The 5,620-nt window shown below is 41.5% G+C and overlaps 1 non-coding gene across 1 annotated transcript; it reads right to left on the bottom strand.

Annotated features, from left to right (window-relative positions):
• Nucleotides 1-381: 381 nt before the first annotated feature.
• On the bottom strand, nt 382-513 carry LOC124504486 (small nucleolar RNA SNORA27). Its single transcript, XR_006960459.1, has one exon. It is a non-coding gene; the product is annotated as a small nucleolar RNA SNORA27 (small nucleolar RNA).
• Between the last annotated feature and the right edge of the window lie 5,107 nt (nt 514-5,620).

The raw sequence follows: 5,620 nt of genomic DNA, 5'->3' as shown, positions 1-5,620 counted from the left end.
GTATGTAGGAGATCACCTAAGAGGCTATAGAGATTGGGAGGGAAAAGGCACAGAACAGAGGGACCCGGGGCCATCGCATTTAAGGAACTGCCACATCAGAACACCCTGCAAGACCATGGAAAAGCAAACTGAATGAGAACATTTAAAGTGGAAACTAATGAGAACAAGGCCAAGAACGTGAGATCACGACCTGAGCCAAAGTCGGATGCCTAGCCAACTGAGCCACCCAGGTGCCCCTTTTTATTTATTTATTTATTCATTTATTTATTTATTTTAAATTTTTTAATGTTTATTTATTTTTGAGAGAGAGAGAGACAGTGTGAAGAATGTTTCTAAAAGAAACAAGAAGGGGGATTTTCTTTTTTTTTCTTTTCTTTTTCAATTTGTTTCCTCTGACAGGATACAAGGCAAACACCCAGTATGCTTGAGTTTTAAAAGGATATTTCCTTTGCCCCACTTTTTTTTTTTAATTTGAAGAAGGGGGATTTTCTAACTCAAAATATAAAATATTTTAGAAATAATAACAGTTGTCTAGAATCACATATTACACTGCGAAATGCCGGGAAATGGGAGAAGGGACGAAAAAATAAAATGTGCTAAATTTCTTGACTAAAATAGGATGGAGTCAAAGGCTATTGTTTCTTCTTGACCTTGATAATTAAGGGAATATCAGATCAAGTATGTTATTTTGCAAAATTTTGTAGAAACAAAAAAACAGGATGATTCCTCCCAAATTACTGTAGGAGATTAAAGAAATCAAAGCAGAGTTCAACTAGCAAAAGACAGGAAATAGAGGAAAATGGTAGGAAAGCATGAGATACAGAAAACATAAGATCGCAGAAGGAAGTGGGAATTTATCTTTTATGATGATAACTGTAAATGATCGTAAAACCACAATATTTAGAAACCACCGGTTCAGGTGAGAAACAAAAACACACCTCCTGGAAAAAACAATTTTTTTTCAAATGTCTCATAAGATTTAAACCCAGTATTTGGAAAATGTGTATCAGGAAAGTGCAAATAAGAACAACATAGATGTGTCAGTATTAATATCAGACAGAGTAGACTCCCGGGCAGAAAAAAATATACAAAGAGGACAAGAGTGAACTTACTTGGAGTTAGATCCCGTTATGAACAAATAACTAATATTCTTTGCTAGTCTCAATGACTGAGTATTAAATAAATATGTAAATTAATCTTTTAGAAATTCAAAGGAAATGTTTTGTTTGGAATATATACATTACTCTCAACTAGACATGTCATATAGACAAAATAAATAAAGGAGGGAGAAGGTTTTATTAACGTGATACGAACACACAAACTTGTACCCTACACCTGATACACCTAAAGAATGAATAGTCATCTAGCCAGCTATGTTTCAAGAGTTTTCTCCTGCTGAATTTCAAGGAAGTCTTCCTCGGACTGGTTTAATTTTCCTTAGGGCATGGTTTTCATAAGAATGTGGATTATGTCTCCATTTTGTCCGCCCGTATGGTCACACTTCTCTGCTGACATTCTGGAGTCGGCACTATACATGTGTTTCCATACATGCAAGCACCCAGTCTTTTCTAGAAAGATTTGAGACTCCTTTTCTATAAATAAGGACCAGCTCTTTGGAGACTCATGGACTCTCTAGGTTCCCATTATACAAGTAAACTCTTGGGAATATTCACTGAATCTACCTTCACAGAAAACTGCCTTTTAATGTCTTGCTGTATTGAACAACTTTCCAAGACTTAACTCTTGCGCAGACTTTTAGAGGAACTCATTCGTATCACCCATGCTAGAGAAAAAAAAAACAAAAATATGTGAGGACACACAGTTGTCTCACACCAGCGAACTATCTGGTACATTGCTCACAAAGGATGAATTGGCTCTAATAGCAGGAGTAGAAACTGGCTAATGGTCCAGATGGGCACTTGCTAAATACATCTGGGTAAGTCCTCAAAATTGCAATCCTTGATTTTTGGTCCTGACCACAATCGTCTTAAATACCTTTGGATTGTCAGACTGGCTATAAAACATTCTCTGTCCTTAGCCATACGCCAGAATTGGGAAAACTCACGAAGACTTCCCTACCCTGATCAGAATGCAGTATTTCTGATAAGCTTTGCAACGTGACTTCATCATCTGTCATTCTCCTCTTCCTCATCACCCTCCTCTTCATCATGCTTCCTAAACTATCACAACTGGAATTATCAACCATGCAGAACACTGTGCATATATTATATAACTTCATCTTACAATAATGTCCAACGTGGATGCCATTAAAACTTCCACGTTAGTGATGAAAAAATGGAGTTTTTCATGCCCAAAGCCACAGAATAGGTGCAGGGCAGAGCTGGTACTGTTAACACTCCTTTTTATCACAGAAACATCTCCCTTCTCCAGTGACCCTTCCTGTGGATTCTTATTCAATCTCTAGTCGCGGGGATTTCCAGGTCATTTCAGGGATGTCTCCCTCTTTGACAGCTTCCAGAATGTTTGTAGCTTCTCCTTATTTCTGTTCTCCAATATTCTCAAGTGTTCAAGCACTAGTGAAAGAAATTATCCAGGCCCTCTCAGTATATGCTCCTGGGAAACAGACCTAAAGCTAGGACATTCGGTGTTATCCTTGCTTACGGAGATTGGTGGGAATTTGTCTCACTTAAAGTTGTTTTCTTACAGTGTATCGTTACCACTTCCTAGGGGCAGGGGTGGCCAAATTCCACTTGATCAACTCACCATGCTATGTTCGATTCAAAATGGCCTCTCCTATATATAGAAAACTATTTTTCTTGGGTCAAACTCATGAGCTTTTGAGCTCTTTGTCATTCATTCATTCACTCATTCACTCACTCATTTTTCCACACATGATTAGTGCATGTGTTCTGTGGGTCAGGCTCTCTGTTGCGGTGCTGGATGAATAATAAGGAAGGCATCCTGGAAGGCCTCAGTGAATTGAGTATTTAGGGAAGGACCAATAGGCAAGCTAAGAGCTGCAACAGAACAGTTGCTCTAACAGGGCGATGGCCAGGTAGGAAGATAATCATAGGTTGGAATCCCACCCACGAGACTCCTTGGCAAACATCCTGCTTGTCAGGCTAACCCTCCAGGCATTTCCAGACAAGTCTGCATATTCAGGATGTACACACTTTAGGCTCCCACTCTGGGACCCTGCTAGACTGGGAACAGTACCAGGATCCACTTGGTTGTGGTCCAAGAGGGAGGGTGGTGGAAGAGAAAGTTATAGATGTGGATCCCTATTCCTTCCCCTTGCCCTGGGACAGAGTGCTTACCTGTCCGCCCCTCACCTGTTAGGGCTAGGGTCGATGCAAGCTAGCATTAGAGAAAAGTGTTACTGGAAAAAAAAATAGGCAAAAGGGAGGCAGCAAACCTTTAGGAAAAAAATACAGGGGAATATAGCCTGGCAAGAGGTAAATGTTAGCAGTTACCGGATTTGTTGGTCTTGTATGATATGTCTGCAGATTAGTAAGGAAGGTACGTTTCCTTCAGGACCTCAAGCTTTGAGTGTCTTACCTGGCCTCTATTCTTCCCAGTGTGATATGGTCCCTGGAGTAGAAAATAGTGACAGCCATAGCTAATTTTTGGATTTGATGCTTGAGTGAGCACTTATGCTCCAGACCATCCTAATCATTTCCCCTGCATTATTACATTGCATCCTAAAAATAACCCTGTGGGGAAGGTAGTATAGCATGGTTTTTTCATGGGGCAGAGGAGAATAGAAAAGAAAAGGAACTTACTCAAGGGCCCGCAGCAAGAGGTGAAAGGAGAATTTGGAGTCCAGAGCTCTATGCTCTTAAGTACTGCATTCATCAGAGAAACACCATTCTGTACTATCAGTTACCAAATTTTATTTTTAAATTTCTAGTAACAGACTATACTGTACCTCTGTGTACTTCTAAGGGACTAACTAAAATGTCAAATAGAAACAAGGCATCAGGATTGGGGCCTTCTACCGTGAGACATATTCTTGAAGGCGCATCTTCAAAAGGTTTTACTTCAGAGAAAACTTTAAGAATTATGGGGCGCCTGGGTGGCTCAGTCGATTGAGCATCTGACTTTGACTCAGGTCATGACCTTGTGGTTCATGAGTTCGAGCCCTGTGTCAGAGCCTACTTCAGATTCTGTCTCTCCCTCTCTCTCTCTGCCTTCCTGCCTCGTGTTCTGTCTCTCTCTCTCAAAAATAAACATTAAAAAAAAAAAAAAGAATCGTAGTATCAGATGAGTATCTTAAACCACAAAAAGGCAAGGACACGTAAGTGTTGAGGTTTATTTCTTGTATTTAGGATGGAGATTCATCCCAGTGAGAAAATGGATACCTCTGTGGCATTGGCCATTCCTTAAGTCTAAATAAAGGCCCATGACGTGTCTTGTGCTACGGCAGGTGGGTGGCAGCCGCATGTCATGGTTAAGCTCATATAATCTGGAACAGAACTGGCTGGATTGGAATCCTGGAACTCCCACCGAATGACTGACTGTGTGAAATTGCAAAACTCTCTTCAATGTCCCATACTGTCAAATGGAGGCAATGCTAGTATTTGCAGGGTGGTGATGAATTAAGAACAAGACTGTTTCCCACAATTATTAGGCACGTGTTAATTACCAGGACACAAAGCCAGCGATTAGACAGGGCATGAATGTGAACAAGCAGATACCAGGATGTAGGTGGAAGAGAGAAGGAGGGCTTTGACACAGCCATGTGCAAGGTTTAAAGAGAGGTCTCCTGGCTCCTGGGTGGCTCAGTTGGTGGAGCATCCAACTTCAGCTCAGGTCATGATCTCACAGTTTGCGGGTTCGAGCCCCGCGTCGGGCTCCGTGCTGACAGCTCGGAGCCTGGAGCCTGCTTCGGATTGTGGGTCTCCTCTTTCTCTGCCCCTCCCCCACTCTCCCCCACTCTATCCCTCTTGCTCTCTCTCAAAAATAAATAATAATAAGCATTTAAAAAAAAAGAAAGAAAAGAAGGTCTCAGAGGGGAGGGAGTGTGGCACTGAGTCCACAGGTGCAAAGATACACAGATGTGTTCCTGATAGCAAGGTGGAGAAGGGCACTGTCGTCAAAGGGGGCAGCTACGGAAATGAGGTCATGGCCGAGCAAGGCCGTCTTAGGAAACTGCAAAAGGAGAGGTGTGCCTGGGTTTAGAATCCTAGCGGGCGCCTTGTTGGAAAGCCAGCCTGGAGAATATGGTACCACGGAGAAGGATCTTGAGGCCACACTGAGTTGTTCAGACTTCACTCTGTGGGAAATAGGGATCCGTGAGAAAGCTCCAAGAACAATAAATCATATTCTTGTTTGTCTCTGGGTTTTTTTTGTTCCAAATATTGCTTTCTTACTTTATTTTTTAAATGGAAAACAACTTTTAAAAATGTCCTTCCATCAAGGGAAATATTGTATAATTATTATAAGCATACTAATCTACAGAAAAATTATAAATGATTATTTTTAATTTATTTTTCAGAGAGAGAGAGAGAGAGAGAGCTAAGCAGGGGAGGCGCAGAGAGAGAGGGAGACACAGAATCCGAAGCAGGCTCCAGGCTCCGAGCTGTCAGCACAGAGCCCGATGCACGACTTGAACCCACAAGCCATGAGATCATGACCTGAGCCAAAGTCGGACGCTTAA

Source organism: Lynx rufus, unplaced genomic scaffold, assembly GCF_022079265.1.
Source record: "Lynx rufus isolate CCGP_SWC_20201006 ecotype Redwood Valley unplaced genomic scaffold, mLynRuf1.p SCAF_8, whole genome shotgun sequence".
Classification (NCBI taxonomy): domain Eukaryota; kingdom Metazoa; phylum Chordata; class Mammalia; order Carnivora; family Felidae; genus Lynx; species Lynx rufus.
This window is presented reverse-complemented; position numbering and strand designations above follow the sequence as displayed.